This window comes from Augochlora pura, chromosome 10 (genome assembly GCF_028453695.1).
Source record: "Augochlora pura isolate Apur16 chromosome 10, APUR_v2.2.1, whole genome shotgun sequence".
In the NCBI taxonomy this organism is placed as follows: Eukaryota; Metazoa; Arthropoda; class Insecta; order Hymenoptera; family Halictidae; genus Augochlora; species Augochlora pura.
In genome coordinates this window covers 26,158,532-26,175,466 of record NC_135781.1, presented here as the reverse complement: position 1 = coordinate 26,175,466, position 16,935 = coordinate 26,158,532, and the positions used below count along the sequence as shown (strand labels likewise).

At 47.1% G+C, this 16,935-nt stretch overlaps 1 protein-coding gene across 7 annotated transcripts in view; it reads left to right on the top strand.

Annotated features, from left to right (window-relative positions):
• The first annotated feature begins 1,276 nt into the window (after positions 1–1,276).
• Positions 1,277–16,935, top strand: part of LOC144475575 (bromodomain adjacent to zinc finger domain protein 2B) — a 257,990-nt gene continuing 242,331 nt past the window's right edge. For all 7 annotated transcript variants that reach the window (XM_078191603.1, XM_078191602.1, XM_078191604.1 and 4 more), the window contains exon 1: positions 1,277–2,641. The gene's annotated coding sequence lies outside the window, so the exon portion shown is untranslated. The remainder of the gene's footprint in view (positions 2,642–16,935) is intronic.

Genomic DNA, 16,935 nt, shown 5'->3' with positions numbered 1-16,935 from the left:
GGCGATTCGAGAGACACCCGTTAGAGCGGCTTCGATTCTTCTTCCGGCGTTCGGTACGCCGGAGCGAAAGCGAAATCGGCAGTAACGTAACTTTTAATGTATGCCCGACGCGGCTCCCGAGAAATGCAGATTTCCAAGATAATTCGCTTTTCCTAGTGTGCCGAACGTAGAAAGCGACATCGCGGCAAATCGCGCTGATGTTCTTTCCTAAACTGATAAACAAGAAGTGGAACCAACGTCTTCGTGCAATTAGCGGTGCTTAAATATCCGATCGGATTCGTGTTTACACGAGGTAATAACAGCTTTTGGTAATGGCGCTCTAAATGCAATCAACCTAATTTGTACCATTTAAGTGCGAATGCTTTCGATTTTGTCGATAGTCGTGGAATAGGAAGTCTTTCAACTGGCTCCAAAATGTTCAATAAAATGCATAATAAACATTTTGCGGCAACAATCGCAATCATAATGTAAGAAATCACTTCGATTCATTTAAGAATTACTTCACCTAATATGATTACTTAATAGTAATTTCAAATAACAAAGGTATAAATTCGAGCGCCATCTGTTTGCAGGATCAATTGGCGTGACGATTCAAACCGTTGTTATTTTCGTGCTAGTAGAACGTAAACGGAAATCAAGCCAAACAAATTGTTCGCTTTACCTCGGTCGGCCAAGTGTCGAAAGCTTTCATTCATCGCGACGATATCTTACCGATAATTCGATGCATCGATAATATCTTAAAGATATGGTTGTCATTGATATTTCTCGAAGACCGGTACCGATGGTCACGCCACTAGTCTAAGTCGAAGCAACTCCGAAACTTCACCATAACTGAACCAAACGCTACTTTTCCCGGCACGCTCGAATCCCTAATCAGTGAAGTAACCAGAGTTCCTACTCACGAGTCCGAAGTAGGTATCCATCGTAGAACTGGAGTCCTCGCGGGGCTGTCGGTGTTCGGACACCCGTTATATGGTGGTGTAGTAAGGGGAGGCGGGCCAGGTGGTCCGTCGGTGCGAATATCCATTATAGATTCGGCGGAGTGTAGCTGTCGTACGACCCTACTCATTTTCCGTGTATTCGTGCGCGGCGTATTTCTGGCATCGACTAGGGAGAGCGAGCGAGACGCACTGGCTGTGTAGAGAGAACCAGGTCCGCGGCGGCTCGTGGTGTTGGTGTGTGTCGCGCGCGTGTTGGTTCCCGGAAAGGCGCGTTTAGTTCGCGAGGGCGCCTGTGTCGGGTCTCGCGGCGCCACCGGTTCATTCCGCCATCGGCGCCCGCGACGTACGGACGTGTAGAAACGCGATCGCGATCCCCGTTCTGGGCGGACAACGTGAAAAACCGGAGAAAACTCAGCGGATCTCGTCGACGAGACGACGACAGTATCACCGTCGACGGGACGGAGTCGCGCGCGGTTCGCAGTCGTACGGTAGACGGCAGACGATCGCGGTCACTGACAGAAAACCTCGAGAACGAAAAACAGGAAAAAGGGTGCGCGGTGCGCGGTTCGCGGGTTCCGCAGGATCGTGTGAAAACAGTGCGCGACGACACATACCGCAGAGAGCGGGAGAGGACCCGGGAGAAAACGAACGAGACCGGGACGCAGAGGGAGAGAGAGAGACGGAGAGAGAGAGAGCGAGAAAGAGAGAGAGAGAGAGGTGAAGAGAGACGGACAGAGAAAGAGAGAGAAAGCGAAAGATAGAGAGATAAAGAGAGAGACGGAGAGAAAGATCGCCGATTGTCCTTTGTGCGATCGTCTGGTTTAACGACTGGGCTTCTCGTTCCTCGGGACGCCACCGCGACGTGTCGTGCCGGGGCACAGGAAACCAGTGGAGAGAGCAGCAGTCTCGCAGTTGTCTCGTCTCGTCGCGCGTCGCGTCGCGTCGCGTTCGAGAGGGCCCCGATTCTAACGTCGTGTTATATACCTGCTCGTCCCTCTCACAAAGTGCGGGCCCCGAAGGTCTCGGGCTCCGAAGGTCTCTCCCCTCGGCCTCGTGCCTAAGAAGACAGACGTGGAATGATACTTCGTCGGGACGGAGGTGTGCTGAGCCCAGGCTCGTCAGGCGCGACGTGACACGCGAGACTCGATCTCGGATCGGAGCGGAGACGGATAATCGACCTATCGATTATCGCTTTTTTTTTATCGAGAAGAGCCGGCGTGAGTCGTGTAGACGGTATAACGGCGATCTTTTTGGTGAAGTTCATTCGGTAAATCGCATGTACACCGTCGATCCTCGTCGCAAGTGCGGAAACAAGAAGGATCCTTGAGGTTCGAGATATTGTGACACGGTTGTGCTTCGGTGGATAAAGAAGTCGCTCGATCGTAAACCGATATAGGTGAGATCGGCGTATACAAGTCGCGTTAGTGCCTCGTTTCTTTTTTTCTTCCTCCTTTTTTTCATTTTCCTTTTTTTCGCCTTTGTCTTCTTCGCGAGACACGCGTATTCGTATACATATACATAGTATATATATATACACACACATCATATATATATATATATATATACATACATATATACAGATATATCCGTACGTATTTATGTACGTTTTGTGTTTATCTTGTTAATCGAGTACGATCTAAAAAGTGCAAGCAAGATAAGCCGCAGGCGTAAACGCACGAGGAGCAGCCGAGCCGTTTTCGGTGAGTTACCACATTTTCATTTCTTTCTCATGGATATATTCTTGTTATTGGCTATCGGAGTAACGGTATACCCAGTGTTCCCGCTGTACAGGTTAGGCTTATATACCTGGCCCCTCGGGAGATCCATTGTCCTGTCGCGATGCTCGATCGGAGTCCTCCGTCGGACCGACAAACCTTTCGAACAAACGAAAGAACCGCGACGATGACGCGCGCGACCAAGCGGACAGGCCTCGGTAACGCAGTAACGTGACATCTTTCGAAACATTCGAGCCTCGCGATAAATTGCGATCCGAGGGAATGGAGCACCGAGGGGACCTCGTGCACGTTCACCGCCGTTCGATATTTGTTTTAATGCCACTTTTTTTTTCTTACAATTACGCGAGAGCGACGCCGCGACCAAATATTATGTAACGTTGGATTGCGCGAAATTGTCAGGCGTACCGCGCGCTCACCCATGACCTAGAGGTGCAACTGCAGTCATAATATTGTGTTTTGAATTTTGCAAGCATTCACTTTTTGGAAGCAGTAGCTTGGAATGTTTCGGTTGAGTTGTAACGTTTTTTATTTTTTTATTGTTGTGCGTAGTAGCAGTGATGTTTACGTTTCGGAGTTCGTTGATTGTGAATTCCACGGCATTGCCCAGAATTGTTATTAAAGAGTCGGTGACGTTCCTTGTGCGGTAACCAGCGTAGCGTCGAACATATTCACCTAATTCCGAGACTCTTAACTTGTGCTAGAAAAATCGTGTCACGACGTGCGGTAATGTTTAATTTGAAAAATTATTTGGTTACATTTCTATGAAAGTTAACGTTCATGGTGGTAGGATAAGCGAAAAAGTTGCACGCTCCAATGTGACATTCTGTACGCGCACGTTTGTTCGCTGTGATTTAATACAATGCATCTGCGTATGCCTGTTTCAGTTTGCTATGGCAAGTGTCGAAATAGTGACGTTCTCGCGCATGCATTTGCGATTTTAAGTCAGTTGTCCCGCATTCGTCAAATCGAAAACGTTGTTTCAATCTGGTTTTATTTTGTCGATTGTTACCTTTACGGGGTCAAATGAAAGTTGCAGTGTCGGTCACCGGTGACCACGGCAGAGTCACCGTGATAAGTAATTGAAAACTGCGGAAAATTCTGATTCGATAAATGGTATTCCATTCAGCGCGATTCTTTATTATGAATAGACTGTGCTTTTGTACAGATATATTTGAACACATATAAAAATTGATCGAATTATTAGAAATTATCCGATTGATTTGAAACAGTTTAGGGTAGTCTCTTTTTAATATTCTACAGTTTAACTGTGTGATCTGGACGTTTACCTAGAAGCGAGCCAACTATACTCAAATTTTTACTTTCAACTTAATTTAAATTGAAAAAGTTGCCTCACTTATCAATTAAGAATTAACGCGACCGCGTTGCAATGACTTAAACAGATGGTCGACTAATTAACTAGGCAAATGTCCAAACTTTCGCTCGACCAAGCACAAAAATCAACTCGGAAACAGAAGTACATAACTATTCTACTAAAATCAACACGGAGCGCGCATTCGTTCGAAGCAGCACAGCGCGCGGCGCGAAGTTCAAATCAACGATTTCCCTTTGCAAAACATTTTTCCGCGCTGCACAAACTGCGGGCAGGGGCGCGAGGGGGGAGAATGGGATACGTTGCATACGAGAGAGATGTTGAACCGGTGAAAACTGTTACCGAAACAGATGGCGACGATCGTCGAAAAAAAAGGAAAACCAGGGGGGGAGGGGTAGAGAAATGAACCGAGCGAATTCTGGGGTGACTCTCGGATCCCGAAAATTATTGACATTCTACCGTGTTCCGAATGACTTCGTTCAAGCCCCCGGCCTCTTCCACAGTGTCCGCCGCGTGTGCGCGAACCTCGGGCTCTCGTCGAATGTGTAAATGGCGGTGGCAAGGGAAACGCGCGGGTCTTCCGGGCGGCCGGTGATCGTTTGAAACCGTGCAACGCTCAAGAACGTTCCACGGTGACGCAATTTTCGTGCAGGTGCAATTACGCGCGCGCGGTCGCGGGGCACGTCAGCAAAATCGAGAGCCGTCGTAACGGGTCTTCGTTTGGTTTCGCGGGCGCAAACGCCGCCGTTTTACCGTTAACGACCTAAATCGACGCGCCGGAGGAGCGAGATGCGCGCTCTTTCGCGAGTTCCCGCAGACAGAAAGAGACGGAGAGATCGAGATCGCGTCGAGTGCCGCGGACTGGAGCGAGGGAGAGAGAGAGAGGGGGAGGGACAGAGAACGAAGGGGAAAGAGAGAGAGAGAGAGCGAGAGAGAGGCGGCTGCGATGCGCGACCGAGTTCGTAGTTGGCAGAAGTCTTTTCGACCGTTTCATTCGATGACTTCAGAGTCGGCTCGAGAAGCATCGGGTAGCTCGGATGATCTTTCACGGCGAATGCGCGTCCGCGAAAACGCGGAACGCGTTCTAATAGCGTCAACGCTGCGACCTGCCATTGGCGTAGACACCAAACTCGTAGCCTCTGGCCGCGCGACGCTGCTCCGAATCTTCTACCAAACGTTCTCTCGACCGTTTTGCTCGACCAGACTGTCCATTTGATCGTTTTGCTTTGACACACGGATGTTCGAACATTTCCGGGAAGTGTCTTAAGTTTTCGAGCTAGATGAGGTAGATGTATCATTCGCGACAGACACTGATCGAGGCCTTTGATTGCTTGGAATCCTTTAGCAGAACGTTCTCTCGGCCATTCTGCTCGGCTAGACTGCACATCCGATCGTTTTGCTTTGAGACACGGTTGTTCAAACATTCGGGGAAAGGGCCTCGTGTTTTGCAGTTGGATTCAGCTGAAATACCCTCGGGTCTCCGTTGAAATCATGTTCAGAACGTTTCTTCCAACGAATCTGATCAACTGGGCTGCATATTCGATCGTTCTCCGCTGTAACTCGGTTCTTCAAGCACTGGAAAAATTGTCTTAACTTTTCGAAGTTAGATGATAGATGTATCATTGACGTAGACATCGAACTTCCAAGGTTTTCACAGTTTTTTGGAGTAAAACTTCCTAGAGAGCGTTTTTTCCAATGGCCTGAATCCACCAGGCATTTTAACGTTCTACTTCGAAATACAATTGTTTAAACATTTGTAAAAATTGCCTTGGAGCTAGATGAGAGATCCCAGAATGTTCCTCGAAGCCTTAATTCAAAATTAACATGTTCATTAACAGGATTAAATTAACACTGATGCGAAGAACATCAAATTAATATGGTGAATATAATTCTTTCAAAATAACGTGATATTTTGAGAATCCATAGCTTCCCTTTCACATTTTTCTCATAATTTCTAAGAGGAGACGATATATTGAATACGATAAGTAGGGTAAATATAAGTATAGGCACTAGTGACGCTGCTATCGAACGTGTCGGAATAGCTGGAATATCCAGAAATAATCAAACGAACCAGATGCTAGCCGTTGATTCAAATTCGCCCAGACTGGTTGGCCCTAGCAGCCGAAGAAAGGCGTTAAAACACGATAATTGGAGCAGGGTGTATCTAAACGGAGTTAGGGCTCGATGTCTAACCGCACGGCGATGCACCGTGGGAAATGGGGTGGCTCGGAGAGTTGAAATTTGCTAGCTACAGCGATCGCCTTGTTGTTCCGGCGTTGTTCCGAGCCTATTTCGAGACGGAGAGCTCGTCGTGTTGGGAAGACGCGAGGAATTTCGAGCGTCGAACGGTTCGTACGTATCTTTATCGGCGATAGGTAACCGTGTGTGACGAGGGGCGGGGAGGGTGGAGGATCGGTCAAACGATAACGCAACGGAGGCACGTACAACGATAGCCCCTCATTCGGCCGCGTTCTCTCGCGTCCTGGCTTTCCGGCGAAATTGCGGGGTCTACGCCGTAATCTCGACGCCGCGCCGCGCCGCGCCGCGACGCGACGCGCCGGTGCAGCTTACATCGATGACAAATAGATCGATAACATCCGAGAAACAGTTATCCAAGCCGGCGCGGGTTTTCGCGCAGCAGCGATGCTTTATTTCCGCGTCTCGTTTCACCGATTCGGTGCAACTCGACCGTGACGCCGCTCCCCTCCCTTCGTCGAGCACGAATCATCCCCGGAACGAAGGGGGATGAAAGATTTTTTCCACGAAGAACGGCTACTACAGCCGTCGCAGCGGCCAGAAGACCCCCTTTCCCGACGTTCCTTGGATTGTTTATTCCCGTCGAAAATGAAAAGGAAACGACCAAGATTGGAGATTATTCACGCTTGATAGAACTCCATCAACCTTGAACGCGACTCGTCCGATGTTCCTTGGAAACGGTCCGTTGAGCCGCGGCTCGATCGATCTTCTACAATTTTGTCTTTAGTAGAGACGAGCGAGGCGATTTGGACTTTAAGGACACGGAGGAACGAGGATCGGGAGTCCCTCGTGGGTCCTGGAAATGAAACACTGTCTTATTCCTCGGTCTCGATCATTGGATCGAGCTGGTTGTTGCAACGCTTTGAAACAGGATGTGGTCATTTGGAGATAAAGCTCTGGAAATTTGATTTCGAGATTTATTTCTATTATATTCCCTTTCATTTTTACTGTTTGCATCCCGGTTACATGAAAATCTGCGGTTTATTAATTACTAATTAATTTGTTGTGGCAACAAAGTGATAACACAGAGTGATCTTCTCCATCAAAACGGAATAGAATAAAAAACTATAAATGAAACTTAAAGGAATTAGTATAATTTACTCAAAGAATTTAACCTCATGCTATAAAATAACAATGTTTTATCATAACAATTTCCACGTTCTTAAACCTTCTTAGAGCAATTCGGTAATTGTAACTCATTCTTCTTCTTAAAATAGATTTAGACACCGAAAATTTTCAGAAAAGAGCGAGCGATTTTCTCCGCGCCGTGTACTCGTTGTTAGGATCGTATAATATCCGCAGCCCGGCGAGGGACGTAACCACGTCCGATGCGAGCGGCGAGCCTGTCGTTTTTCGCCAAATTAATCCCGTTTCGTGGATTACGTAAGAAGCAGTTGAGGCCAGTGGTGCTCGAGCACCCTCACGCTCGTAAAACTCGCGTGTTCGAACGATAACTGTCGTTCGAGGAGATAAAGTGCGTCGCTCGTAGAGAAAGGCGGGGGAGTAGGGGGGGGGGGGGACACGGGCGGATCTACCGCGGGGAATCGATCGTCTTGCGAAATCGATGGGTGACCAATCGCGGAAAACGATCGTTGGCCGTGTCCTTTCTCGTCGACGATCCTCGATCGATCGCGGAAAAAAACAAAGCCGGAGACGCCGCGGATCCGTTGTCGCCGTTCTCGCCCCCCCCCCCCCCCCCCCGCCGCACCGGCGAATCTCGTGACTAATAGGCGTAATCCGCGGCGCGGCAATTAGCATACATGAATAAAGAATCTATGAATCCTTTAAGCCAACCGAAACGCGCCGTGAATGAATACGTATTTATAACTTGGCTCGCGGAACCAGCCTCGGAACTTCTCGCGCTTCACTGGGACAAATTCGCGAACTGCCGAGCAACGCGGTGGACAGAGAGCGAATCAGTGAGAGAAGGAGAGAGAATGATGAGAGAGGGAGAGAGAGAGAGAGTGAGAGAGTTTGCCAACATTTTCGTAGGCGTCGCGACGAAATTGAGCCGCCGATGCATCTCTCTCTGCTGATCTGCCTATTGAAAAGGAACTCGGCGAAGCCGCCGTTATCACCGTGACTGAAATTGAATTGCTGATAACAACGTGAACTTCAGCTTCGCCTCGTTACTTCGAGTCTCGCCGGTTTCGGCTGTATTTATCGTGATTGCGAGCGGCTCCCCCCCTCTCCATCGAGCTTCCGAAGTGTAGAAAAATTCTGAATTAGCCGGATCTGCTAATTTAACCCTCGCGCTCGAATGCAGGGTCATTTCGTCCCGCGAACGATAAGATACCAGTTTCCAACGCAAACTTTATCGTGAGTCAAAGTCACTCTCTTCCACTCGTCTCTCGAGGGTTAATCTTCGATTCTTTTTTGACCCTTTTTTATCCAATATTTTTGTCTTCCTTCGAAGATATTACTAGGATTTTATGCACTCGTCAATTATTAGATTTCTAATGTGCATCCATTTATACGATGCGACAAAAAGATTTTAAGAAATTAACTTCATTATCCGTGGCTCATTATAGCCGTTGAGAGAGGAAATAAATGTCCGCGCAGTTCCTGTTTTGTACAATGAATGTGCAACATTTCTGTTTTGCATAAAGATCCGCGGCTTAATAATTGCCAATCGTTGCAGAAGAAACGATTTACGACGACATATTAAGTGGCCGATTTCCAACCAGTGGTATCGTTTTATATATTATTCGAAGCGTTCGTTTCAGAATAAACACGTTCAATTTGTCGGTGGTTGCCCTAGCAAAAAGTTCACACATTTACCGAACAGCTATGCTTCATCGAAGCGTATCTGCAGAATAACGATTGCGGAACTTCTGATTGTACCACCGACTACATTTTAAGGGTGATTCGTTGGTTTCCGAGCGAGATAGGTATTGATAATTTGTTAGAAACTCCTCGAACATCGCCGTTGCGGGGGTTCTTCCACGGCGAGAATCATTGTTTACGGATCCCCCCCCCCCGTAGGACCGCTAATAAAAATGTCGGCTCGTAAAGCACAAAGCCAATTTTTTTCGTCGAGTTGTTCGCGTCGTTCGCGCTGGTTATCGACGTTCAGTATGACGAGAACGAAGCCGAGTCACTTTATTTTCCCAGCGATGCACGTCGACGGCAGGGAATAAACTTTCACACCGATACCCTAAACCTTTTACCGCTCTCGGCGAATTGCTCCTCGTTCTCCCCTGACCTTATTTTATAGCACGGCTAGGTACTCTATTCAAAATCGACTAAACGCCGCTAACGAATGCCCGTCGATCGCTCGTTTTTCTTCCAAATAAAAACAGAAAGGGAGACGAAAACAGGAGGGGGATAACAATCGAAGAAAAGTTTTCGGTGGGGCCCGGCCGTTTTCGGATCTCGGCGCGATCGATTCCGACTGTTCACCGTAAGGTAGGTATAAGTAGACTCACGTTTACCGCGAACGGCTTAAGAGCTCGCAGGTACATCCAATCATTGGAATTCGTTTAACCGGTTGCTGGAAAAGGGTACGGCGGGAATATTTGCTTGGCTAGAACACCGGGAACAGCGGAATTGCCGCTGACTTTTTAACGGATCGGGGATCGGTGCTGTACCTTCGTAGCGTCCGCGAATGCGCCGAACGGGATAACGTTAGGACTGTGCCAGAAAACGAGTCGGGAATCAAGAAAGTCAAGGTTTAACGTAGTCACTGCCGTTTTTGTGCTCTTGCGATCGCATTGATCTATAATTAGTCGTCTCCACCTATTTGTGACGCGAGGAAATACTGCTTCGTGTAACGACAGTTTTGTTAAATTAGGCCGGGAATATCGGTATTTGGTTGAACATTCCCCAGATCGGTTATTACTCCATGAATGTATGTACATGAAAAAAGTTGTCGCACACGCGCAAGACCGGCTGCAATCTAAATATTTGCACAAATAAGTATTAAAATAAATATTGTTATTTTTCCGGAATAAATGTTTGGAAAGATCAGTTACGGTCGAGCTGGTCAACGATTTTTATATTTTTACACTGCATTTTGAAAATTAGATTCTTCGTCTCCTCTTCGTACCTCGTGTCGTTCACAAACAGCTATTGGGTTGCTCGTAAAGTAATTTTTTTAAAAATGTTTAAAAAAGCACTTTAGAAGTAAAAGAACGGAGCTTCGATGATGATAATAAGATATCAAAGCCAGTAGAAAAATGCCAGGTTATGTCAGGTTATATAGCAATATATCGTTAGATAATATTTATTCTAAACGTTAATGTGTTCTATTTTCTCGCGAAAAAAACGAATTTATTTTCTGTACAAGGCAATATATTTTTGTTTAAAATGTAAAAGGCACTTTTTTCTGGTAGAAAGCATTTCGGTGTTCTCTAGTATCTGAACGCATATCTTAGATGCAGATTGCTCAAGCATGCTTGTTCTATGCATATATTAATTAACCATTTATACTGCGATTTCTTCTATAGTGATATTGATTAGTGTTTCTTCGTCCTTAATAATAAATTTTCTGATACAGCGGGACAATCTTTATTTCTTGTATGTCTCCGTTTATTTTCGCTCCCAGATCTAGAGAATAGAAAAATCAAATTATGTTTCAATTTACAAGACATATTATATTGCAACAACCCAACGGTGTAAAAATCGTTAAAAATCGAATCTAGTTGTTTTCTAGTACAACACAAATAGTATCCGTTTCATTATTCACATGTTCAGCTTCACTTTCGTTGCATTACATATATATACATATCGCAAACCCCTAAACCCCTCAGCCCAATTAAGTGCTTTCGCACCAGCATAAAAATCGGCTAATCCTTGGGCGCGGTGTCGCCGAAAGCAGATCACCAAGGATCCAAAGAATGCGATCCGAAAACGTCCCCGGCCACCTAAAGAATGTAAAAAGCAATTTCGAGGCAAAGCCCTGATCGAGTCTGCGTGGAACAGGGGACCCGTGGTGGCGAGGGAGAGGGGGAGGTTGCCGGGTAAATATAAAATTTCCTCCGGTATTCCGCCGGTGTCCAGGTATTCCAGGACTCCTCTGTATCGCTTCCGACCCCGGGCGTATCGCCGGCCGGGTCTCGAGCGGTCCTGAGCAGGTCTCGAGCGGAGAGCCGCAGGTATCGGGCATAATTTTCCATCTCGGCCGGGTAAATTGATCGGAGGTTATGTCTCGGCCGGTTCTAGCCGTGTTGTACGTAGGAGAAAAGGACTCTGTGCACCGTCGGAGGAACGGTTCTGCGCTGTGAGCCGCTTATTATCGGGCTTCGTTGGTCGTCGTACGGTCACGCGAACGGCCGAGCAGGGCCGGGGTTGTATATCGTGGGACCAGGCTGTCGAACGAGCTCGTTTGCGAGCCGGGGAAGGCAGAGGCAGGAAGGAAGGAAGGAAGGAAGGACTGTCGTTCCGTGTCCGTCCGCGTTTTCGATGAAAAATCGATCGGCCCGCTGAAAAACGCCCGTTGAACGCGCTCGCACTCGCGCCGAGGAGACGTTACGTGCTCGCCCGACCTTTTTCCGGAGCGTTCCTCGCAGCCTTCGTTCCAGGGGCAAAAAGGGTCCCTGTGTGTTCTCCTCTCTTTCTCGCTTCCCCTCCCCCCCTCTCTCTCTCTCTCCTCCGCTATGTCCTTGTCTCTCTCGCTCTCTGTCTGCTCGTCCTTTCGTCCTGACTCTCCGGTACCCCTCCTTTTCTCCACGCCTCCCTTTCTTTCCATCCGCTTCGACCTTTGTCCCTCTTTCTCGCTCGCCCCCTCTTTGTTCGCTTCTCGGTGTCGCTTTTTCTTCCTCTCTCTCTCTCTCTTTCTCGCTCGTTCTCTTTCTCTGGCTCGCCCTCTGTGCTCCCTCTCTCCGTCTCTCGCCGTCTCTTTCCTCGTCGCTCCTCGTCGCACGCTCCCGGCAAACCCGCTCTCGCACTCGACGAACGGGGCGAGTTCCCGAAATAATCGTGCGTATCGATCCCCACGCGGGGCGTGCAGGGTGAATTTATTCTCGTGCACGGGGAGAACGAGAGAGCCGAGCGACTCGTACAAGCTCGCCTCGTTACTTAATCGTTCCGCGTTAGAAACGGAGGGTCTATAGCGTGGAAACTATAGCGGCCCGTTCTCCGCGCCGCCGACACCGCGTCGTCCCCGTCGACGTCGTGCCCGTCGCTCTGCCGTGGCACAGTGGTCTGCCGGAGCACCGATCCATGGCCAAATGTCAATTTTGCAACTACCACGCTTTCGAGGATTGTTTTTCCTAATTGCTTTACCAACCCCCGCAGCTTTATAATCGAAAGAATTAGTTCATGCGAGCAGTTCATTAACAAAGCAAACTTCGAACCTTATGCATTTACGACAAAAACGAGTGGACAGAATTTGAAATGTCAGAAACATTTAAACGATATTATCATATCATTGTCAACTGATTAAAATGATTAAGGATAGGAATACATGTGCAATTTTCATTTGCGCGTAAAATTTCGCAGTCTACCGTAACCTTCAACATTGCAGCAACGTTAAAATAATGTTGCCCATGGATCGCTGTTTCGCCAGAACACGTCGTTGGCGTTTATCGTTTGCCGTTACCGTCGCCTTTGCTGTTGCTCGACCGAGTCGTCCCAGAAAAATTCGCGAGGCCGCGCGCGCGAGCGCGCGCGTCCCAGAATTTTCGGGGGAGCCGAAATTACGCGTCGTCCGTGGGACCGGCGCACATGCATCGTGCAAATGGCACCGGCGGTGGTTCTTTCTCCGACACGTCATCCGACCCTCGTTCCCGCCGAACGAACAAATCCGCGAAATTGTTTATTCTTCGTTAATTGGCCCGAATGCCACTTGGAGGGCAATGTTGGAACCGGAGCTAGCGCGGGTTGCGTAGGAATTCCCATTGAGTGGGTGGCTCTTTTGACATTTTCAATGGACGCGGCGCTCGCGTATGGGTCACGCGATTGTTTGTCCCGGGTTGCAAATTAATTTTCCCGTTGATTCGTTAGTGCACGGTTTTTCAAAGTTTTCCGGTAGGATTTATGGGATTGACGGTGACAGCTTTTGCGATCTAGTAACAGGAATTGGATGATATTTCGTTGTCTTTCCCAGGATTTCGAGCAACTATAAATCCACGGCATCTTTAAGTCGAAGTTTTCGATAATTTGTCGTGTACGCCATTCTTCGTCGCATCGCTGCCTTTTCCATAATGAGATTGTAAACGATGTTGCTCCACGTGCTGGAAAACACGACGTTACAGAAAACCATCGAACCGTATTCTCTGTATACGTGGAAAATCATCGCAACGCACACGTGTGTGCGTGAAAATTCGCGATGAAGTATAGCACGGGCACTCCGAGATTTATGGACGCGCTGTAAGCATTATTGCTGCTGTTCTCACACGAATTATACCGTGCTCGAAAATATGATACAGCTTCTAGGCTCCCTGGCCCCCATTATCTTTTAAAAATGGAGCTGCAGGTAGCGGCGTCTACATTATTGGACTGCTGGAAATCTTTGGAAGAGCAGCAGATATTTTATTTGAGTATCGAAGAACTGCAATATTTCGATCAATCGTAAATTATTTATTTATATTTTATATCTCTCAGGATTGAACTCTTTAAAAACATAATTTTGCTACAGGTAAATGACAATTTCTTAAAATAAAATCTTTGTATATTATGGATCATATTTTTATTAGGACAAAGTTTTCATTATTTGAAATTCATTATTTGAAATCGGCGTTGAAAATTATAATTCGAAATTAGTTATTTCAAATAGTCATTTCTTATTTCCATTTCGAATAAAATTTTTCCTGCACGAGACGAACGGCCAGCAATTTTCCTCTGCAACTAGAAGACCACAATTCAACCGAGACCTTATGCAACTGTGGGTCAAATCGGACCCACGACGCTTCAGCCAACCCTCAGCGTACATGTCAACTTCCACTTCCATGAAATCTCGAACAACAAGTGCAAGCTACCAAGAATCGAACCACAGAGGGTCAGATAATACAAACGCGAAAAAATCGTTAATTAGCAGAAAGATATCCGCGGTCTAATTACAACGATCCGACTTCACACGAGCCAGTGAAGTCTCCCTGGCGGCACTCGCGCAGGACTTTTGCCCCGGCACGAGGACACTTTCATCTGGCATCCAATTAAAGCCCACTCGGTCGATCGAGACATGGTCGAACGAAGATCGAGCGTTCCCGATCGACGTTGATCGACATTAGCAGGATCCAGATAACCGGTGGATCGTCGCTCGTACCCGTGACACACGGAAACGTCCACTCCTTGGCCATTTCCGCGGCGCTATCTCCGACAACCAACGAAGCCGGGCCGAGCCGAGCCGAGCGCGCTGCGAATCCGCTCGAGATCATAAACCGCTTCTGTCCGCACGAAAACGAGTCTCGCGTCACACGACTAATATGGCCGATGCCCGGACAAAGAAGCGATGCCAGAAAATCGATTCTTGTAAAACATCGATATATGAGACTTGTGATTCTTGTAAAACATCGATATATGAGACTTGTGATTCTTGTAAAACATCGCTATATTAGAAGCGATTCTTATAAAACAGATATATTAGAATCAGGGCTTGTAAACTATCATCACAATTCAATCCACAATTACCGAAAGAAATCGAAAGAACAAAGTCATAAATTATTAGGAATAATATCACTTAAAAATAACAATATAAGAAAAGAATACGTAAAATAAAAAATCTCGGGTGAATAATCTTTATTAAACTCGACAAATACGTTTATTCAATTCTGCATTACCGTTTTATTTAAAGAGTCTGAGAAATAGAAAATTATAATCAGAAAATTTAATAGAATTCGGTGAAATAATTTCTACAATAAATAAAATATTTTCTACAAGGAAGAAGTCGGTCGAGTGTTTTAGAATCAAGTAGGATCGGCCATCTCTACCGACGACAGAAGCCGCGCAAGAATTCCCTCGGCGGAACAAAAAAAAAAAAAGGCTGGTGAAACAAAGAAGAAGCACGCGTAGAAGTTTCTTTCGCATTTTCGCCGCTGGCCACCGCACCGTGTTTTGCGGACGACATTTTCAGGAGCGGGATCCTGCGCGTGTTTTTCGCGGCACATTGTTCGCGAGCGCGTTTTGTCCGTGCGCCAGCCATCGCGGCGTATTGTGCTCATTGTTTAGAGGCGGTTCGAGCGAAGATGAAGGAGGGCAAGAGGAAAACTCGGGGTCCGTCGAGCGTAATTCGAGTAATCTTCCGATAAAAGCTTCGTGGAAGATGAAGTTATTCGCGGAATAATTTTTTATACCCTGCGTTTCTTCAATTAAATTGCCCCTTCATTTCTGCAATTCGTTGTGATGCTTATTGCAAGAAGTCGAAATACTGAAAGAGTTTGTTTAATTCAATTTATTTCGTTCATTTAGCGTCAACGGATCAGATGCCTTTTTAATTTTTCTAGAATATTTAACGTACGTATTATAATAATAATATAATGATAAAAATGAAAATCATGCGATTGCAGTATGCAGAGTATTTGTCCTAGTTTCTGATAAAACTATATAGTAGATTTTTTAATTTATTGAAATCATCAATGAAGAAATGAATGCCATTAGTATAAGTGATAATTGATCAATTTAGAGAAAACTGGAGGTATAGTGATTGATCACAAAGATTCTATGCGATCTCGTAAAAGATCGGGGATTGCTAAAATTAATCGATTTAATAATTCCCACAATTCGCAATGAAGCTTCTTACCAGACTGTAATTAAAACGACAGGTGAAACGCCAGAAGAATTTAAAACTATCGTTGCACGTTTTCTCGAATTAATGAAAAATTGTTCCCCCTCAAGAACACGGTTCACCTGGAGCTCTGTGTCGGGCCGTTCGCATTCGTGACTAGCAAATAATTCTCGAGCGAGTAAAACCGTAACCGGCGAATAAATCCCAGGCTCTCGTTCGTTATTTTTTTCTTCGTTACTCGAAACTCGGCCCGGCTCTGCGGCGAACGCGCCGTCTTCCTTTCCTTTTTCCCCTCCGCGGCGGTGGCCTGCACGAAATCGCGTGTCGTTCCCACCGCAGGAGATGTCGCCTCCTCCTGATCATGGGACCCCGTGATCGCCGCCCACGCGATTCGATTTCTGCGGAGCTGAGAAACCGGACGTCCGAGGAGAGGAGCCAGGAAATAAAGATAAAGGGGTGGTGGTGGGTGCTTCGATGCCGGAGGAGGAAACCTCGGAGAGAGCCTCGGAACACGTCCAGAAGCTGAAGCAAGAGCTGGGCGAGAGCGACCGTCGCGCCGAGACGGAAGGGGAAAGACCGAAGAGAAACGGACCGACAGCGAAGTGGAAGAAATGGTTGCGTGTGTTCGTGGGTGTGCGTGAACGACCATGGTAGACAAAGGGAAACAGGACGAAACGGTCAGAGGATGCGACCGATCCGATGGTGATCGAACGTGGTCCTGGTCGGCTCGGCTCCGCTCGGCGCGGCGCGGCGCGGCGCGGCGCGTGGGTGGGAGAGCGAACCTGGGAAATCGACCGAGAGGGAAAAGGACCGCTACTTCCGGTGCTAGGCGAAACGGTGCTCTGAAACATTTTCCGTATTGGAGCAGGTTGCGAGGGAAAGTTGTTTCGTACGGGCTCGGTTGGGTGTTCTTTAATTAGGAGCTATTGGCTAATGGCGTTCATCGCATTCGACAAATTTATTTATTGTTTATTTTAAAAGCTAGCTCTTTACTGCTCTGTTTTATTA